Raw genomic sequence first — 21,636 nt, forward strand, 5'->3', positions numbered from 1 at the left:
TGCCTGCTTCTGTTGGCAGTTTGGGGCCTGCTTGTAGACTTCTGCAGCCTGGGTTTGGAGGCTTTTCTGTAACGTTTGGGGTCTGCATTTTTGCTTTGGGTTGCATCTTGAGCTTTTGAGGCCTAGCTGTAGCATTTGGGGCCTGCATCTGGGGCTTTTCTGTAGCGTTTTGGTTGCGTATTTGTGATTTGGGGCCTGTATCCAGGGTTTTGCCTTTTTTGTAGTTTCCATCTTTATGTGTGTGTGTTTCGTTGTTGGTTGTCTGGGGTTAGGGGCAGTTTGGGGTTTGGATTAAGGTCAGTGTCATTAGCTTTAGGGGGTTGATAATAAGGGTTAGGGTTGTGGTTAGAGTTGTTAGGTTTAAGGGGAATAAGGCTTTCAGGGTAAGGGGATCAAGGTTGTGGGAATAAAAATGTTTTTGCGCAGTTACATCCTGTAGAGGGAAGGAAGGTGGTATTGAGATACGCTTGCAGCGATAAGACAGCTTAACAGTGTGAAATGAGTTCATCTGATTCGTGTCAATATGGAACAATGCTAGGGCCGCATGATATGATGAAATGTGACCTTCTGTCTTACGTACCCTTGTATAACCACACGTCTGAGAAAACCACAGTGGTTAATATATATATAGTTCTTGTATCTTGCAAAGGAATGGTCCAGCAATTCGGGTCAATAGGGGATAAGAGAACAAAGGGGTTTCAGAATAACTGCTAACTATTACAACTGTTGCATGGGACACTATGCAAGTGTCTGCCATCCAGCCAAGATGGACAAAGGAGAAGGACAAGAGAAAAGCCTGGGAGGAAGACTACGAGCCTTCAGTACGAGCGGCCCCCAGAGGGACCACCGGAGACTGATAACGCATGCAGCAGTGGGAGGGTTTGGATTCTGGGAACTAATTAGAATAACCCTGCCTTTTGTAGAAGTAGTAATGAATATGTATTAGCCTAGCAGCATAAAAACCAGCCGCCGATGTAACTTGTGTGCGTCTTGGTGGAGCAGAGACTCCTGGTGCACCCAGCGCTGCTTGCTTACCTCTATTCATTTAATAAATTGTAAATTTCAATTGCAATCCGATTTGGGACCCAGTCATTTATTACAACTGGGGGCTCGTCCGGGAGGGCTTTGGTTCCTGATTTCTGGTTTGATCGCGGAGAGGCACCCCCACCATTTGGTGGCTGCTGTTTGAGTCAGGTCGGAACTAATGGCATCTTGAACCTGATTAAAGGTAAGCAAAGTTTCTGATTTTTTTTTTCAGCTCCCTTACCAGCCGCAGCACTATATTTTGCCCATAATTCTGTGTGTGAAGATCCGAATGAAGATGATGGAGTCGTAAGCATTTAAAGCGTATATCGTTCGGTTGGGTGGGGTTCGGTTGCCTGTGTGTGTAAGAGTGTGACTGAGATGGAACTTAGTTCCGAAGCGATTGTGGAGGTCTTCTAACCGCGGTTCCAATCTCCCGCGAGGGACTTGGCCGGTGAAGGACCGAAGCTGTGTATGGAATTGGTAGGCACCCTCCTGCTTGTGGGACACCCGCCATTGTAATCTCGAATAATAATGCTACCGTACTGAGATCCTCGACTCAGCCTATGCTATTTGCTACAGATTGATTCAGGGTTTTAAGGTTTCAGGGATTGGGCACTAGGGTTTGGGTTTCAGGGTAAGGGGTTTCAGGGTTTATGTTTAGGATTTTAAGGTTTTTAGGGTTGGAGTTTTAACGGTTAGGATTTTAAGGATTTGGGGGTTAGGGTTTTCAGGGTTTCAGGGTTAGCGTGTTAGGGTATTAGAGTTTTTTGGGTTGTAGTGTTGATACGTTTTTTAGGGTTAGAGTCTTAGGGTTTTATTTTTGGTCAGTTATTTACGGTTAGGGTTTTAAGATCTTTTTTTTTTTTTTTTTTTTTTCAGGTTAGGTTCTCCAGGGCCAGGGTATCCTAATTTTGGGGGTTTGGATTTTGAGCATCTTAATTGTTGGGGTTAGGCTTTTGTGTGCCCTAATTTTTTGGGATAGGCTTTTAAGCATCCTAAGTTTTTGGGAAAGGGTTTTGAGCATCTTAATGTTTTTGGGTTTGGGTTTTGAGCGTCCTAATGTTTTTGGGTTAGGGCTTTGAGCGTCCTGATGTTTTTGGGTCAGGGGTTGGAGCGTCCTAAGCTTTCGGGATAGGGTTTGGAGCGTCCAAAGTTTTCTGGATAGGGTTTGGAGCATCTTAATGTTTTGGGTTTGCGTTTTGAGTATCCAAAGTTATTGGGTTTGTGTTTTGAGCGTCCTAAGTTTTTGGGCTAGGGCTTTGAGCATCCTAACTGATATAGTATAAACTCATTTTAGGATAGAATAAAGCTTGTGGTTTGATATTGTATAAACTTACTTTAGGATAGAATAAAACCTGTGATTAAAAGTTAGCAAGGACAAAGTAAACAACATTTTGTTATCCGTAGACCTTCTGTTACGTTTAAGCATTTTTGTTATTTGAAAACACCCCATTATCCGTTAACACTCAGTCAGGCTGAGACTTGAGATAACTTGAGTCAACTGTCTGTTCTGTCCTGTTAACTGAGACATCCTGTTATCCGCCGACCCCCAGTTAAACCGAAAGACAACTCAGCATTTTTACAGCCTGGAAAACAACCGATTAAGAAAGTGCATTACGAGGAAGACCTACGGCCTTCCTCCCAAAGACCACTACCCACATCCTGGAGACCCTGGCCCACAATTCTTGGAAGGCTTTGCGCAAGCGCAAGGACTGATAAGCTAATTAGCATACGAAGCGAGGGTAGGCGGGGTTAGGTAATGAATATGTATAGGTGCTAATCGAATATTCATTGATTCCCTGTATAAATACGAGATAGTTTGTCACTTCGAACATGCACGATAGGCGGAAGGATCCCCCGTGCATCCAGCGCTGCAATAAAGAATATACCACTTAAGGAAATTCGGCTTTGATCTTTAAATCATAACGTTTTGGGTTGGGTTTGGGTTTTGAGCATCCTAAGATTTTGGGTTAGGGGTTTTAGGCATAGGTCTTCAGGGGTTTAGTGTGGTAAATAGTTTGGGTTAGGCCTGTAGGGGTTTCGAGGTTTTTTTGATGTTAGGGCTTGAGGCTTTTTTTGTAAGGGCGGTGAGGGTTGCAGTGAGTGCTTGTAAATGTAGTTCTCGAGCACTCGGCCTGTGATTGGCCATGCCGGCTGTTCGGGGAATGCTGGTAGGTGTAGTTTTCCGGCACTGGGAGGCCATGTTGGGTGCCCAGAGCATGCCGGGAGATGTAGTTCTCGGGACTCCAGACTTCCGGGAGGCCATGTTGAATGCCCAGAGCATACCGGGAGATGTAGTTCTCGGGAACTAGGGTTAGGGGCTAGGGCTGGGGCTAGAGTTGGGGTTTCAGGTGAGGGTTTGGGTTGGGGGTTATTGTTAGGGTTAGAGGGTTAGGGTTAGGCTTAGAGGGTTAGGCTTAGAGGGCTAGGGTTAGGGATAGGTTTAGAGGGTTAGGGTAAGGGTTAGGGGTTAGGGGTTGGGGTTGTGGTTAGGGTTAGGGTAAGGGTTAGGGTGAGAGTATTAGGGTTAGGGTTTGGGTTCAGATTAGAGTAAGGGTAAGGGTTAGGGCAAGGGTAAGGCTAAGGGTAAGGGTTAGGGTAAGGCTTAGGGTGAGGATAAGGTTTAGGTTTAGGGAAAGGGTTAGGTTTAGGGTAAGGGTTGGGGTAAGGAGTAGGGAAAGGGTAAGGGTAAGGGTAAGGGTAAGGGTAAGGGTAAGGGTAAGGGTAAGGGTAAGGGTAAGGGCAAGGGTAAGGGTAAGGGTAAGGGTAAGGGTTAGGTTTAGGGTAAGAATAAGGGTAAGCTAATGGTTAGGATAAGGGTAAGGGTTAGGGTAAAGGTTTTCATTTATTAAAGCTGAAACACAGTATGCAATCTGGGACGTCACAGCCAGAGCTGCCTATGGCAAGGTGAGAGAGGAAAAGATGGAGCAGATGTTCTACTCCTAGTTTTTTCTTTATACGTAAATAAAAGTTTGAGCTAATTCCAGTTGGAAGAGTTCCAATTACTTGCTTGGTCATAATGTCTTTTAATATTCAAAGCTGCAGCAAGAGCATGGGGATTTTTGCTTCTAGAAACACCCTAGTTCTCTTGTCTGCACTATGCACGCTGTTGAGGTAAAACGGATTAAAAAATAAAAAGAAAAATCACACACGAGCAAAAAGAAAAAAACCACCACAGCTGCTGCTGCTCTCTTCCTACTTCCTTGTGCTTTGCCCCTACCCTTTCCCAGGTGATTGGGTTTGGGTGCTAGGCGGGGCCAAATGGTATGTGAGTCCCAGGCATCCCCTCAGAGAGCTCATTCTGCTTGGGCTGCTCTTTGGGGTGTTTGTTTTTCCTTCGGTCAGTTGCAGGCTTCTACAGGTGGATCAGAGTTTATGGACTGATGCGTTTCCAAGTAGTGAGGGGTATGCTACGCATATCTTTTTGAGGTACCAGCTAGTAGGATCTGTTAGAATAAACTAATGTAGTACTTGTTGCCTTTATTGCATGCAGTTCTGTATCAGGTGAGTAACTGTTGTGAGTAACTGAAGTCAATGTTACTTTGAGTGTTTGCTGTGCAGTGCCTGTGCGGACTATTGCACGAGACACAGCTTTCTGACATCTGGCCCAGCAACTACTAAATAAGGGGAGGGGAGAAGCTGAAGAACAACCAAAGGACAAAGCCTGGGAGGAAGACTACGAGCCTTCAGTACGAGCGGCCCCCGGAGGGACCACCGGAGACTGATAACGCATGCACCAGTGGGAGCGTTCGGATTCTGGGAAGTAATTAGAATAACCCTGCCTTTTGTAGAAGTAGTAATGAATATGTATTAGCCTAGCAGCATAAAAACTAGCCTCCTGATGTAACTGGTGTGCGTCTTGGTGGAGCAGAGACTCCTGGCGCACCCAGCGCTGTTTGCTTACCTGTATTCCTTTAATAAATCGTAAACATTAATTGTAAGCCTATTTGGGACTCGGTCATTTATTACAACTGGGACCTCCCGATGGGTGGAAGCTGTCGGGATAGCTCGGGATGCTGAGGCGTGGTGCTGCAAGGAGTTTGGTGGTCGGTGGCGCCCTGAGGCAGGCCGAATTGGGAGGGGGCGAGGCGGCGGGTGGTCGGTGGCTTCTGTGGAAAAGGCCCTTGTATGGGGGGCTGCGCATTCAGAGGAACCTTGACAGGCTGCAGATAGGGGCAGGCAGGAATCTTTTGAAGTTCAGGAGAGGGAAATGCCAAGCCCTACCCCTAGGGAGAAACACCTCTGTTCACAAGCACTGGATATCTCCATACTAAATAAGCATTTCTTCATGGAAGGGGTGGTTTGATATTAGAACAGGCTGCCCGGGGAAGGGGTGAGAGACCCGATCCTTAAAAGTATTGAAGAGACATGTGGACATAGCCCGGGAGTCCGGCCTCCGGCAGGGCGGGAGCTGGCTCTTCCGAGCCCCTGTGCTCCGGTCTTGTGCGACGCGTTTGCAAGCAGCACCGGGTTCCGGGTCCGACATTGGACGGTTCGGGGACGGCGATTCCAGGGCCGTCGGATAGCGGGGGCCGGCTATCTCATGTCCCGGGGATCCGAATTCAGGGGGCGTGGGGGCCGGCCGTGCAGTGAAGCGGGGGGCTGGCGTCCGCCGGCTTCCCAGAGAGCGGGCTTTCGGTCCCGTGCGGTTCGGTGGCCGGCCGTCCCGAAACCCTGGGCACCGGTCTTGTGCTAGACTCAGCGGGCTCCGGGGCCGAACTCGGCTTCTCGGGGACGGCGGTCCCGCTGTCCAGGTGTCCCGCCTCGGGCGGCGCGGGGCCGGCTGTCCCTAGCAGCTGGGCTCCCAAGAGCTTCTGGGCTCCCAAGCATCGCCCAAGACCGGATCCCAGAGAATCGGGACGGCCGGCCACACCGCTGCGACTAGCACAAGCGTCTCCCGACAACGGAGCGCAGGGGCTTGCGAGGGTCAGATCCCGCGCCCCGGGATAGAGAAACGGGGAGCGCGGGTCGGCCGGCCGCAGCTTCGCACGGGACCGAACGCCCTGTCTCCGGGACGGCCAGACCCCGAGCCGGCAGACAGCAGCCTCCCGCTTCACGGCACAGTCGGCCCGCAACCCGCCCGAGTTCTGATCCCCGGGACACGGGACAGCCGGCACCCGTGCCGACGGAGGCCGGTCACGCGGGTCCCGGGACCGCCGTCCCCGAGCCTCCCGAAGTCGGACCCGGACCCCGTGTGTTGGGTCTGTCTAAGCTGGAGTCACCTTTTCCCTGCAGCAGCCTGCACAGTGCTGTACTCTGCACTCGTAGCTGGAACAGCACTGATCTCACTCCAGTGTTGTGTCTATTGCTGCATAGTGCTGGCACAGCATCAGGACTCCTTCCGAGCCCCCAAGAGCCTGCAGGCTGGGAGTGGGCAAGTGATGGGGAGGGGACGTTGCCGGGGCAGCTGACCTAAACCAACCAAAGGGATATTCCATAACACCTGATGTCACACTCAGCAATAAAAGGGGGACTCTCGTGGGGGAGAGGGCTGTTCCTCCTGAACAACCACTACGCGTTTGAAGCGTGGCCGAACACCGCTCGCTGATGGGAAGTAGAGAATAATTTTTTCTCTCTCTGTGCTTCCGCGCGGACTGATTGCTTCTTTTGTCTCTGTTTTTTCCTCCCCATTCCCTTTCCCTTTAATTAAACCTTTCTTATCTCAAACCTCGAGTTCTCTGTGTTGTATTTTCTCCCCCTTCCTCTTTGAGGAGAGGGGGAGTGAGAGAGCGCTTGTGGTGGAGCTCGGCTGCCCACCTGAGTAAAACCACCACAGTCCTTTTTGGCGCCCAACGTGGGGCTCGAGGGTTGGTTGAGATAACAATAGTAGTGATTGAAGTATTTACAACCAACATATTGGTAGTCATAATGCTGTGTTTTCTGGTAATACTTTTCCGTGTGGATACGTTGTATGTAGCCCACTCTCTGTTTTCTTTTTTCCTTTACATCCGATCGGAGAAAGTGTTGAAGTCTGTGCTTGTTTTTTTTTATCATGTTGTGCTGTAACATACTGGCCTTCAGTTTTGTTTGGTATTCAAGCCCGGCATTGTTATCCTCCTGGTCTCCTGGAGATTATCTTATTGAAAATATTAAGAATTACAGTGCCTTCTTTTTTGCCTCAAGCAGTCAATCCGTGAATAATATCGGGTGTGGTGCCTTCTATTTTTCTCCCTGTGGGCTAATTACAGCAGCCTTTCAGTATCTTGGATACCCCTGGTGAGATATTATCCTCCTATTACTAGGTCTCGTGTTTGTCTTCTTCCCCAAGGTAAAGCAATTTATTAAGAATATTATCCAAGGACCTGTCCCCAGACAGAGTTGTGGGTGGCAAGGTGTGTGTGGGGATTTGGGCAGGTACCTATCCTGGTTTTCTCCTCCAATGGTTCTAAATTTCACCCCTGAACAAGTACAAAATCCAAGAAAACTGGTAGAATGTTTGAAAGATGTATGCCCTGACCCTGGCAATACTAGAGAACTCCACCAGCTGGCTGCACGCTGCTGGGGTCTGGCTTACGCCTATCAAATGTCAATTAAGATTGCCCAGCACCCTCAAGGGAGGTTCTTGAATTTGATGATGAGACAGCACACACTGTGACCACCCCAGAGGACCGACCATCTATGGTATCAGTCGCCCCTGTAGTAAAGACGAAACAGTGGAAACGGAGATCAGGTCGTTTAGTAAGGGAAGAAGCTCCTCCTACAGATGAGGGAGAAGAGGAAAAGGCAAGCGGCTCTAAAGCAGCGTTATCACGGCAACATCACGAAGAAGAGACTGAAATCGTAGATGAATCAGAAACTACTAGGTCTCTATCCTTGAGTGAGCTGCGAGAAATACGAGAAGACTTCAGTCGCCATCCAGGTGAGCACATCCTCACTTGGCTGCTTCGATGCTGCGATAGCGGGGCCAATACCCAACAGCTAGAAGGCAACGAAGCCAAGCAGCTGGGATCCCTTTCTGGAGAAAGGCTCATTGACAGAGTAATTGGAAGAGAGGCACAAGTTATCAGCCTCTGGAGGCGAATCCTAACAGCTGTGAAAGAAAGGTATCCCCACAAAGAGGACATTGTCTACCAAGTAAACAAATGGACCACTATGGATAAGGGCCTCCAGCAGCTGCGGGAATTAGCTGTGCTGGAGATGCTTTATAGTGATTTAAACAACGCCCAGGCACCTAAAGACCCCGATGAAGTCCAATGCACAGCGTCCATGTGGCGGAAGTTTGTACGGGCTGCACCTCCAACACATGCCAGCACACTGGCAGTCATGGGTTGGGACGAGGGGATGGGGCCAACTGTGGACAACGTGTCCAATCAACTTCATCAATATGAAGAAAATCTCTCTACCCCAGTACGGGGCTGCATTTCAGCTGTGGAGAGACTGTCCCAACGGTTAGATGAACACATAGCTTCGTCCTCACCTAGACGGAAAAATCTTTTGGCCATCAAGCGCCAGCAGTCCCCGGCTCAAACAAGGGAGAATCCGGGACTCACACCGCGAGGTACCTTGCGGTTTTATTTACGTGACCACGGGGAAGATATGAGGAAGTGGGACGGTGAACCGACGTCGGCCCTAGCTGCTCGGGTACGTGAGCTACGGAAAGATACAGCAGCAACAAAGAGGGCCCCTAGGAGGATTGCTGCCCCAGTTTCTGTTGAACAGACCCCCAGAGGCAGTAGAAGGAATAGTATTACTCCTGACCCTGATGAAGAGACTTCTGCTTCACGTTTGGAAGAAATAATTGATAGATACTCCGACCAGGACTAGTGGGGCCCTGCCTCTGGCCACGTAGAGGAGAGGGACAACCGGATTTACTGGACTGTCTGGATTCGATGGCCTGGCACACCGGAACCGCAAACATAGACAGCTTTACTGGACACAGGCGCACAGTGTACCCTAATGCCATCAGGCCACCAAGAACCCATCTCTATCTCCGGAGTGATGGGGGGATCCCAAGAGCTTACCATATTGGAAGCTGAAGTGAGTCTAACTGGGAATGAGTGGCAAAAGCACCCCATCGTGACTGGCCCAGAGGCTCCGTGCATCCTCGGCATAGACTACCTCAGGAAAGGGTACTTCAAGGATCCAAAAGGGTACTGGTGGGCTTTTGGCATAGCTGCCTTGAGCACAGAGAAGATTAAGCAGCTGTCTACTCTGCCTGGTCTCTCACAAGACCCTTCTGCTGTAGGATTGCTGAGGATTGAAGAACAGCAAGTGCCAACTGTGCACCGGCGGCAATATCGCACCAAGCGAGACTCCCTGATTCCTATCCATGAGTTCGTTCACCATCTGGAGAGTCAAGGAGTGATCAGCAAGACTCATTCACCTTTTAAGAGTCCTATACGGCCAGTGCGAAAGTCCAATGGCGAGTGGAGGCTAACAGTGGACTATCGGGGCCTGAATGAAGTCACACCACCACTAAGTGCAGCAGTGCCAGACATGCTAGAACTCCAGTACGAACTAGAGTCAAAGTGGTACGCCACAATTGATATTGCTAATGCATTTTTCTCTATCCCTCTAGCAGCAGCATGCAGGCCACAATTTGCTTTCACTTGGAGGGGCATTCAGTATACTTGGAATCGACTGCCCCAGGGGTGGAAACACAGCCCTACCATCTGCCATGGACTGATCCAGACGACACTGGAACAGGGGAAAGCTCCTGAACACCTGCAGTATATCGATGATATCATCGTACGGGGTAACACAGCAGAAGAAGTTTTTGGGAAAGGGAAGAAAATAATTCAAATTGTCCTGAAAGCTGGATTTGCCATTAAACAGAATAAGGTCAAGGGACCTGCACAGGAAATCCAGTTCCTGGGGGTAAAATGGCAGGATGGACGTCGCAACATTCCGACGGATGTGATCAACAAAATAACAGTTATGTCTCCGCCAACCAGCAAAAAAGAAACACAAGCTTTCCTAGGTCTTGTGGGATTTTGGAGAATGCATGTGCCAGTCTATAGACAGCTTGTGACTCCTCTATATTGAGTGACTCGAAAGAGGAACTCTTTCGAGTGGAGCCCCGAGCAACAACAGGCTTTTGAACAACTCAAACAAGAAATAGCTCGTGCAGTAGCCCTTGGGCCTGTCCGTACTGGACCAGCTGTGCAAAACATACTGTACACTGCAGCTGGGGAGCATGGGCTCACCTGGAGCCTCTGACAGAAGACCCCAGGAGAAACTCGAGGCCTACCTTTGGGGTTCTGGAGGATCAGAAGCCAATTACACCCCAACTGAAAAGGAAATATTAACAGCATATGAGGGGATTGGAGCCGCTTCAGAAGTTGTCGGTACAGAAGCACAACTTCTCTTGGCCCCACGGCTACCTGTGTTACATTGGATGTTCAAAGAGAAAATCCCCACTACACATCATGCAACCGATGCTACGTGGAGTAAATGGGTAGCGTTAATTACACAGCGGGCTCGAATGGGGAAACCCAACCGCCCGGGAATCCTGGAAAGGATTATGGCCAGAGGGCAGGGATTTCGGAGCACCGACAGAAGAAGTAACTCGTGCTGAAGAGGCACCACCATACAATGAGTTGCCAGAAGACAGAAAGCAGTATGTGCTGTTTACTGACGGATCCTGCCGTGTGGTAGGGAGCCATCGGAAGTGGAAAGCTGCTGTGTGGAGTCCCACACGACAAGTTGTGGAGGCCATGGAAGGGGAAGGTGAGTCACGACAGTATGCAGAAGTGAAAGCTATACAACTGGCCCTAGAAATTGCTGAAAGAGAAAAGTGGCCGGTACTGTATCTCTACACTGACTCATGGATGGTGGCAAATGCGCTATGGGGGTGGCTGCGACAATGGAAACAGAACAACTGGCAGCGCAGAGGTAAACCTATCTGGGCTGCTACCCTGTGGCAAGATAGTGCTGCCCGGGTAGAAAACCTGGCTGTAAAGGTACGTCATGTAGATGCCTATATGCTTAAGAATCGTGCTACCGAAGAATATCAGAACAACGAAGACGTAGATTGAGCTTCAAAAATTGAAATAGCTCAGGTGGACCTGGACTGGGGACGTAAGGGTGAGCTGTCTGTAGCTCGATGGGCTCATGAAACATCAGAACATCTGGGGAGGGATGCCACATACAGATGGGCTCGTGATCGAGGGGTGGACCTGACCATTGAGGCTGTCACACAGGTTACCCATCAGTGTGAGATCTGTGCTGCAATCAAATGAGCCATGAGGGTAAAGTGTCCCTGGAATAGGGGGAGATGGCTTGGATTTCGATATGGTGAGGCCTGGCAGATTGACTACATCGGACCACTTCCACAAACCCGCCAAGGCAAACGGTACATACTCACCATGGTAGAAGCAACTACTGGGTGGCTGGAAACATACCCTGTAAACCATGCCACGGCCCGAAACACTATCTTGGGCCTGGAAAGACAAGTGCTGTGGCGACATGGTACACCAGAAAGAATTGAGTCCGACAATGGGAGTCACTTCCGAAACAATTTGATCACTTCCTGGGCCAAGAGACATGGCATTGAATGGGTGTATCACATCCCTTATCACCCACAAGCCTCTGGGAAGGTTGCGAAGTACAATGGACTGTTAAAAACGATGCTGCGAGCATTGGGTGCTGGGACATATTGGGCTATAAATCTACCAGAGGCCACTTGGCTAGTTAACGACAGGGGGTCTGAAAGCCGTGCTGGTCCTGCTGAAACAAAACCCCTACACACTGTGGGAGAAGCTAAAGTCCCTGTAGTGCATGTGGGGAAGTGGATGGGGAAGGCGGTGTGGGTTGCCCCTGCCATGGGAAAAGGCAAACCCACTCGTGGGATTGTCTTTGCCCAAGGACCAGGTATACCTGGTGGGTGATGCAGAAAGATGGGGATATCAAGTGTGTGCCTCAAGGAGATTTAACACTGGGAGAAAATTAATCTGTCATCCAAGTTACGTGTTGTAGGAGGACACTGCAGAACCAATGACAGGTCAACTTTGCAAGGAACCGGGCAAGTGCAACAGTGATGTGAGCTGAGCTGGTGCTGGTGTCAAGAAAACCAACTATGCCTGCCCTGAGTGACCACTTTGACAGATGAAGGTAGAACCATCAACAGTTTTTATGAGCATTTTGGGAAAAGACCTATAGAATAAAGAGAAGTACAGGCATAAAAATGCTTCAATGGACAGAAAAATATGGTGATGAGACCATCTATATACTAAACTGTACCTGATTGTGACACAAATGTTATGGAATAAGGGGTGGAAGTTGTGTTGGGTCTGTCAGAGCTGGAGTCACCTTTTCCCTGCAGCAGCCCGCACAGTGCTGTACTCTGCACTCGTAGCTGGAACAGCACTGATCTCACTCCAGTGTTGTGTCTATTGCTGCATAGTGCTGGCACAGCATCAGGACTCCTTCCGAGCCCCCAAGAGCCTGCAGGCACGGGTGCCGGCTGTCCCGTGTCCCGGGGGTCCGAACTCGGGCTGCGTGGGGTCCAGCCATCACGCTTCCCAGGGCTCCGGTCTTTGGCGATGCATGTACAAACCGCACCGCAGTCCCAGTACGACCTCAGGCGGCTCTGGAGCAGTCTGTCCCTAGAACCTCTTGGGCGAGGCGTGTGCAAGTCGCAGCGAGGTCAGGAGCCGACTTCGGGCACTTTGAGGACGGTGATCCCGGGGCACGGGATTCTGTCCTCCGGTGGCGCGGGTGCCAGTTGTCCCGTGTCCCGTGGGTCCGAAGTAGGGCGACGTGGGTGCCTGCCGAGCCGTGAAGCGGGAGGCTGCTGTCCACCGGCTCGGGGTCTGGCCGTCCCGGAATCCAGCAGGTTCGGTCTCTTGCGGAGCTGCAGCAGGCCGTCCTGCCCTCCCGGGTAGCTCCTGCCGGAGGCGCGGGATGCGACCGTCCCGAGGTCCTGGGCTGCGGTCCTGGGCGACGCGTGTGCTAGCCGCACCGGGGTCCGGGTCCGACTTTGGGTTTCTCAGGGACGGCGGTCCCGGGGTCCAGGTGTCCGGCCTCGGGCGGCGCGGCCCGCTGTCCCGTGTCCCGGGGATCAGAACTCGGGCGGGTTGCGGGCCGACTGTGCCGTGAAGCGGGAGGCTGCTGTCTGCCGGCTCGGGGTCTGGCCGTCCCGGAGACAGGGCGTTCGGTCCCGTGCGAAGCTGCGGCCGGCCGACCCGCGCTCCCCGTTTCTCTATCCCGGGGCGCGGGATCTGACCCTCGCAAGCCCCTGCGCTCCGTTGTCGGGAGACGCTTGTGCTAGTCGCAGCGGTGTGGCCGGCCGTCCCGATTCTCTGGGATCCGGTCTTGGGCGATGCTTGGGAGCCCAGAAGCTCTTGGGAGCCCAGCTGCTAGGGACAGCCGGCCCCGCGCCGCCCGAGGCGGGACACCTGGACAGCGGGACCGCCGTCCCCGAGAAGCCGAGTTCGGCCCCGGAGCCCGCTGAGTCTAGCACAAGACCGGTGCCCAGGGTTTCGGGACGGCCGGCCACCGAACCGCACGGGACCGAAAGCCCGCTCTCTGGGAAGCCGGCGGACGCCAGCCCCCCGCTTCACTGCACGGCCGGCCCCCACGCCCCCTGAATTCGGATCCCCGGGACATGAGATAGCCGGCCCCCGCTATCCGACGGCCCTGGAATCGCCGTCCCCGAACCGTCCAATGTCGGACCCGGAACCCGGTGCTGCTTGCAAACGCGTCGCACAAGACCGGAGCACAGGGGCTCGGAAGAGCCAGCTCCCGCCCTGCCGGAGGCCGGACTCCCGGGCTATGTCCACATGTCTCTTCAATACTTTTAAGGATCGGGTCTCTCACCCCTTCCCCGGGCAGCCTGTTCTAATATCAAACCACCCCTTCCATGAAGAAATGCTTATTTAGTATGGAGATATCCAGTGCTTGTGAACAGAGGTGTTTCTCCCTAGGGGTAGGGCTTGGCATTTCCCTCTCCTGAACTTCAAAAGATTCCTGCCTGCCCCTATCTGCAGCCTGTCAAGGTTCCTCTGAATGCGCAGCCCCCCATACAAGGGCCTTTTCCACAGAAGCCACCGACCACCCGCCGCCTCGCCCCCTCCCAATTCGGCCTGCCTCAGGGCGCCACCGACCACCAAACTCCTTGCAGCACCACGCCTCAGCATCCCGAGCTATCCCGACAGCTTCCACCCATCGGGAGGTCCCAGTTGTAATAAATGACCGAGTCCCAAATAGGCTTACAATTAATGTTTACGATTTATTAAAGGAATACAGGTAAGCAAACAGCGCTGGGTGCGCCAGGAGTCTCTGCTCCACCAAGACGCACACCAGTTACATCAGGAGGCTAGTTTTTATGCTGCTAGGCTAATACATATTCATTACTACTTCTACAAAAGGCAGGGTTATTCTAATTACTTCCCAGAATCTGAACGCTCCCACTTGTGTATGCATTATCAGTCTCCGGTGGTCCCTCTGGGGGCCGCTTGTACTGAAGGCTCGTAGTCTTCCTCCCAGGCTTTGTCCTTTGGTCGTTCTTCAGCTTCTCCCCTCCCCTTATTTAGTAGTTGCTGGGCCAGATGTCAGAAAGCTGTGTCTCGTGCAATAGTCCGCACAGGCACTGCACAGCAAACACACAAAGTAACATTGACTTCAGTTACTCACAACAGTTACTCACCTGATACAGAACTGCATGCAATAAAGGCAACAAGTACTACATTAGTTTATTCTAACAGATCCTGCTAGCTGTTACCTCAAAAAGATGTGCGTAGCATACCCCTCACTACTTGGAAACGCATCAGTCCATAAACTCTGATCCACCTGTAGAAGCCTGCAACTGACCGAAGGAAAAACAAACACCCCAAAGAGCAGCCCAAGCAGAATGAGCTCTCTGAGGGGATGCCTGGGACTCACATACCATTTGGCCCAGCCTAGCACCCAAACCCAATCACCTGGGAAAGGGTAGGGGCAAAGCACAAGGAAGTAGGAAGAGAGCAGCAGCAGCTGTGGTGGTTTTTTTCTTTTTGCTTGTGTGTGATTTTTCTTTTTATTTTTTAATCCGTTTTACCTCAACAGCGTGCATAGTGCAGACAAGAGAACTAGGGTGTTTCTAGAAGCAAAAATCCCCATGCTCTTGCTGCAGCTTTGAATATTAAAAGACATTATGACCAAGCAAGTAATTGGAACTCTTCCAACTGGAATTAGCTCAAACTTTTATTTACGTATAAAGAAAAAACTAGGAGTAGAACATCTGCTCCATCTTTTCCTCTCTCACCTTGCCATAGGCAGCTCTGGCTGTGACGTCCCAGATTGCATACTGTGTTTCAGCTTTAATAAATGAAAACCTTTACCCTAACCCTTACCCTTATCCTAACCATTAGCTTACCCTTATTCTTACCCTAAACCTAACCCTTACCCTTACCCTTACCCTTACCCTTACCCTTACCCTTACCCTTACCCTTACCCTTACCCTTACCCTTACCCCACTCCTTACCCCAACCCTTACCCTAAACCTAACCCTTTCCCTAAACCTAAACCTTATCCTCACCCTAAGCCTTACCCTAACCCTTACCCTTAGCCTTACCCTTGCCCTAACCCTTACCCTTACTCTAATCTGAACCCAAACCCTAACCCTAATACTCTCACCCTAACCCTTACCCTAACCCTCTAAACCTATCCCTAACCCTAGCCCTCTAAGCCTAACCCTCTAAGCCTAACCCTAACCCTCTAACCCTAACAATAACCCCCAACCCAAACCCTCACCTGAAACCCCAACTCTAGCCCCAGCCCTAGCCCCTAACCCTAGTTCCCGAGAACTACATCTCCCGGTATGCTCTGGGCATTCAACATGGCCTCCCGGAAGTCTGGAGTCCCGAGAACTACATCTCCCGGCATGCTCTGGGCACCCAACATGGCCTCCCAGTGCCGGAAAACTACACCTACCAGCATTCCCCGAACAGCCGGCATGGCCAATCACAGGCCGAGTGCTCGAGAACTACATTTACAAGCACTCACTGCAACCCTCACCGCCCTTACAAAAAAAGCCTCAAGCCCTAACATCAAAAAAACCTCGAAACCCCTACAGGCCTAACCCAAACTATTTACCACACTAAACCCCTGAAGACCTATGCCTAAAACCCCTAACCCTAAATCTTAGGATGCTCAAAACCCAAACCCAACCCAAAACGTTATGATTTAAAGATCAAAGCCGAATTTCCTTAAGTGGTATATTCTTTATTGCAGCGCTGGATGCACGGGGGATCCTTCCGCCTATCGTGCATGTTCGAAGTGACAAACTATCTCGTATTTATACAGGGAATCAATGAATATTCGATTAGCACCTATACATATTCATTACCTAACCCCGCCTACCCTCGCTTCGTATGCTAATTAGCTTATCAGTCCTTGCGCTTGCGCAAAGCCTTCCAAGAATTGTGGGCCAGGGTCTCCAGGATGTGGGTAGTGGTCTTTGGGAGGAAGGCCGTAGGTCTTCCTCGTAATGCACTTTCTTAATCGGTTGTTTTCCAGGCTGTAAAAATGCTGAGTTGTCTTTCGGTTTAACTGGGGGTCGGCGGATAACAGGATGTCTCAGTTAACAGGACAGAACAGACAGTTGACTCAAGTTATCTCAAGTCTCAGCCTGACTGAGTGTTAACGGATAATGGGGTGTTTTCAAATAACAAAAATGCTTAAACGTAACAGAAGGTCTACGGATAACAAAATGTTGTTTACTTTGTCCTTGCTAACTTTTAATCACAGGTTTTATTCTATCCTAAAGTAAGTTTATACAATATCAAACCACAAGCTTTATTCTATCCTAAAATGAGTTTATACTATATCAGTTAGGATGCTCAAAGCCCTAGCCCAAAAACTTAGGACGCTCAAAACACAAACCCAATAACTTTGGACACTCAAAACGCAAACCCAAAACATTAAGATGCTCCAAACCCTATCCTGAAAATTTAGGACGCTCCAAACCCTATCCTGGAAATATTAAGATGCTCCAAACCCTATCCGGAAAACTTTGGACGCTCCAAACCCTATCCCGAAAGCTTAGGACGCTCCAACCCCTGACCCAAAAATATCAGGACGCTCAAAGCCCTAACCCAAAAACATTAGGACGCTCAAAACCCAAACCCAAAAATATTAAGATGCTCAAAACCCTTTCCCAAAAACTTAGGATGCTTAAAAGCCTATCCCAAAAAATTAGGGCACACAAAAGCCTAACCCCAACAATTAAGATGCTCAAAATCCAAACCCCCAAAATTAGGATACCCTGGCCCTGGAGAACCTAACCTGAAAAAAAAAAAAAAAAAAAAAAAAAGATCTTAAAACCCTAACCGTAAATAACTGACCAAAAATAAAACCCTAAGACTCTAACCCTAAAAAACGTATCAACACTACAACCCAAAAAACTCTAATACCCTAACACGCTAACCCTGAAACCCTTAAAACCCTAACCCCCAAATCCTTAAAATCCTAACCGTTAAAACTCCAACCCTAAAAACCTTAAAATCCTAAACATAAACCCTGAAACCCCTTACCCTGAAACCCAACCCTAGTGCCCAATCCCTGAAACCTTAAAACCCTGAATCAATCTGTAGCAAATAGCATAGGCTGAGTCGAGGATCTCCGTACAGTAGCATTATTATTCGAGATTACAATGGCAGGTGTCCCACAAGCAGGAGGGTGCCTACCAATTCCATACACAGTTTATACACTTTTTTTTTCTGCCGAGGACCGGGACCCTCCCCTGTTTCCCCATTAACTGTGCTATTCAAGGTTCATAATCTAGCTGGTGCTTCACAGAAAATACACAGCTGCTGGCCTGTTACAAGTCACATTTCTTTTGAGGTTTTTACTCTTTGAGGTGGTAATGTTTCTTACGCCGTGATTTCCACCTAATTGCTGTAAGGATTCTGGTTGTCTGCGTTTTACAAGGTTGTCTGTTATAATAAATAAAAGTCCCAAATAGGATTACAATCAAAGTTCACAATTCACTGAATGAATAGAGGTAAGCAAACAGTGCTGGGTACGCTGGGAGTCTCTGCTCCACCAAGACGCGCACCAGTTATACACCAGTTACCTCCCTTAAGGGATATACAGAAGCTCTCTCAGATACGGCAGTCCTACTTCTCGTGCATGCAGCCGGAGGGCGGTCTAATTCTGGTGCTGTTGGTGGTGGAAGCTGGGGCAACGGTGGTACTGGTGGAGATACCACAGCCACCGGAGGGGGAGCCGCCGGGGGTGGATTGTTAGGATATGGAGGTGGTAGCTTATCCAACGGCTCACGTTTATCTTCTTTTTCTTTTTCATGTTCTTCTTGTTCTTCAAATTTCTTACCTGCTTTTAGTGTAAATATTGAAGCTGGAAAAGGACGTGAAGTCCTCCTGATCCATAATCCTGCATAATCACTTTCTTCCTGGCTAAAAGGTTCCTTTGAATTAACATGGATATTTAAGGCCTGGCAAATCCAGTCTTTGAAGGATCCAAAAACAGCCTAAAAGACATGTAGTCTTAAAGGCTCCTTTGGCCATTCTGTCACACAATACTGGACCATTTTTAATTTACTTTTTCCTTTTCTGGGGTCCCTATCATTCCAATTTCTAATTGTTATTCCTAATGGACTTTCGGGTGGTATGTCTGGTAATTTGCTCCCTTTCTTCTGGTCTCTGGTCTTCGATTTTGTCTGACCCATCTAGGAATTTTACTATTGCAATTCCCACAGCCCTTGGTTACCTTAGTAAGAGTGTCTTGCAGGGGGTCGAGGACCTATCACACACCCACAAATCCTATAGGAATCGCTTCGGTCCTTCACCGGCCAAGTCCCTCGCGGGAGATTGGAACCGCGGTTAGAAGACCTCCACAATCGCTTCGGAACTAAGTTCCATCTCAGTCACACTCTTACACACACAGGCAACCGAACCCCACCCAACTGAACGATACACGCTTTAAATGCTTACGACTCCGTCATCTTCGTTCGGATCTTCACACACAGAATTATGGGCAAAATATAGTTCTGCGGCTGGTAAGGGAACTGAAAAAAAAAATCAGAAACTTTGCTTACCTTTATTCAGGTTCAAGATGCCATTAGTTCCGACCTGACTCAAACAGCAGCCACCAAATGGTGGGGGTGCCTCTCTGCGATCAAACCAGAAATCAGGAACCAAAGCCCTCCCGGACGAGCCCCCAGTTGTAATAAATGACTGGGTCCCAAATCGGATTGCAATTGAAATTTACAATTTATTAAATGAATAGAGGTAAGCAAGCAGCGCTGGGTGCACCAGGAGTCTCTGCTCCACCAAGACGCACACAAGTTACATCGGCGGCTGGTTTTTATGCTGCTAGGCTAATACATATTCATTACTACTTCTACAAAAGGCAGGATTATTCTAATTAGTTCCCAGAATCCAAACCCTCCCACTGGTGCATGCATTATCAGTCTCCGGTGGTCCCTCTGGGGGCTGCTCGTACTGAAGGCTTGTAGTCTTCCTCCCAGGCTTTTCTCTTGTCCTTCTCCTTTGTCCATCTTGGCTGGATGGCAGACACTTGCATAGTGTCCCATGCAACAGTTGTAATAGTTAGCAGTTATTCTGAAACCCCTTTGTTCTCTTATCCCCTATTGACCCGAATTGCTGGACCATTCCTTTGCAAGATACAAGAACTATATATATTAACCACTGTGGTTTTCTCAGACATGTGGTTATACAAGGGTACGTAAGACAGAAGGTCACATTTCATCATATCATGCGGCCCCAGCATTGTTCCATATTGACACGAATCAGATGAACTCATTTCACACTGTTAAGCTGTCTTATCGCTGCAAGCGTATCGCAATACCACCTTCCTTCCCTCTACAGGATGTAACTGCGCAAAAACAACATTTTTATTCCCACAACCTTGATCCCCTTACCCTGAAAGCCTTATTCCCCTTAAACCTAACAACTCTAACCACAACCCTAACCCTTATTATCAACCCCCTAAAGCTAATGACACTGACCTTAATCCAGACCCCAAACTGCCCCTAACCCCAGACAACCAACAACGAAACACACACACAAAGATGGAAACTACAAAAAAGGCAAAACCCTGGATACAGGCCCCAAATCACAAATACGCAACCAAAACGCTACAGAAAAGCCCCAGATGCAGGCCCCAAATGCTACAGCTAGGCCTCAAAAGCTCAAGATGCATCCCAAAGCAAAAATGCAGACCCCAAACGTTACAGAAAAGCCTCCAAACCCAGGCTGCAGAAGTCTACAAGCAGGCCCCAAACTGCCAACAGAAGCAGGCACCAACCACACCCAGATGCAGACCCCAACTGCCCACAAGCAGCTCCTACCCCACCACCCCCTCCCAAGAACTGGACTCCACACAGACACTGGCCCAAGACCCGGGCCCGCCCCCCGCCCACCCTCACCCCCCCACCCTTCCCCCTGACACAGGTGTACAAGCAGCTCACAACCCGCCTCTTCAGAGAACGGTCCCAGCCCCCCCCACCCCCCCCAAGACATGGGATGCGGAGGTGTACAACCAACTCCCAACTCCCTCCCCCTCAAAGGTGTAATACACAATAAATGTTTGTTCATTGTCTTTTGTATTATAAAACAAGGAGTTCCGTTTGAGGAGCAGGAGTTGCAAAAGCTCCCTGCTGAAGTAAGATGTATAATACTTGGCTAGACACTATGAAAATTCTTTTGCTTAATGTAACAAAAAAGAGAACCCCCTCCCCTTCTCTCCTTCTGCATCTCAGTTGCCTCTTTTGTTCAAAGACACTGCTGCAAAGTTCATGTAACCATCTCCTGATAAGTTGCTAAACTAGTGTATCAACATCCTGCATTCCTGTCTCACGCTGGGCCAACATGACCAAATAAAAAAAGAAGTTGAACCACAACGCGGAGGAAGACTACGGCCTTCATCTTCACGACCACCAGAGGGACAGAGACGACCCCCTAGCAACAGTGCGCGCAGTCGCAGAATACACCAGGATGTGCTGCGTAATCCTGAAATCACCAAGATATAAAAAGGGACCGTGGGGGGGGTGAGGTGCGCGCCGTTGGCGGAACCGAGACTCCCCGGCCGCCCAGCGCTGTTTTGCTTGCTGTTGCTTACTCAATAAATTCCTTTCTATTATTAATGCAATGCTCTCTGAAAATTAATTAAAGGGGCAACTTATAACAAAAGGGAGGCCCCAAAGACCCCCAAATGGAGGCTCCTAGAGTGAACAAGCACCTCCCAACTCCCCCAGGCACAGGCACCCCCCCCCCCCCAAACACAGGCCACAAAGGTGTATAAACAGCCCAGACCCCCCTTCAAGACCCAGGCCCCTATAGTGTACAAGCAGCTCCCAACCACCCACAGATGCAGGCCCCAACCCCTCTCAAAAGGGAGGCACCTAGAATGCATGAGCAGCTCCCAACCCCCCTAAACATAGGTCCAAAAGTGCACAAGCAGCTCCCAACCCCCCTCAAATACAGACCCCAAAAGTGTACAAGTAGCTCCCCCCCAGAGACAGGACCCAAAGGTGTACAACCAGTTCCCAACACCCCTGAGACACAGCCCCCAACCCCCCCCCCAGACACAGGGCCCCAAATTCTACAAGCAGCTCCCAACCCCTGCAAGGCAGGCCCCCTACCCTATACAAGCAGCTCCCAACCCTCCCCCCCGCCCTGAGGGAGGCCCCCAAGCTGATTAAGGAGG

General features: G+C 49.9%; 2 long non-coding RNA genes across 8 annotated transcripts in view; one reads left to right on the forward strand and one right to left on the reverse strand.

The window, feature by feature from the left end:
• The window catches only part of LOC311439516, an 88,063-nt gene extending 83,091 nt beyond the window's left edge, over nt 1–4,972 (forward strand). For 2 of the 5 annotated variants that reach the window (XR_014694776.1, XR_014694779.1), the window contains 2 exons: nt 1,259–1,332; nt 4,588–4,972. This is a non-coding gene — a long non-coding RNA (uncharacterized lncRNA). Of the gene's footprint in view, nt 1–426; nt 1,073–1,258; nt 1,333–4,587 lie in introns of those variants that run through there. The other 3 variants (XR_014694778.1, XR_014694780.1, XR_014694777.1) reach the window with 2 other exon arrangements.
• LOC311439513 overlaps nt 1–21,636 on the reverse strand; it is a 160,665-nt gene that overhangs the window by 23,089 nt on the left and 115,940 nt on the right. The window contains exon 11 of one of the 3 annotated variants that reach the window (XR_014694772.1): nt 19,160–19,803. The exons of the other annotated variants lie outside the window; for them this stretch is intronic. This is a non-coding gene — a long non-coding RNA (uncharacterized lncRNA). Of the gene's footprint in view, nt 1–19,159; nt 19,804–21,636 lie in introns of those variants that run through there. 3 annotated transcript variants of the gene reach the window in all.

This window comes from Aythya ferina, assembly GCF_964211825.1.
Source record: "Aythya ferina genome assembly, chromosome: 7".
NCBI lineage: Eukaryota > Metazoa > Chordata > Aves > Anseriformes > Anatidae > Aythya > Aythya ferina.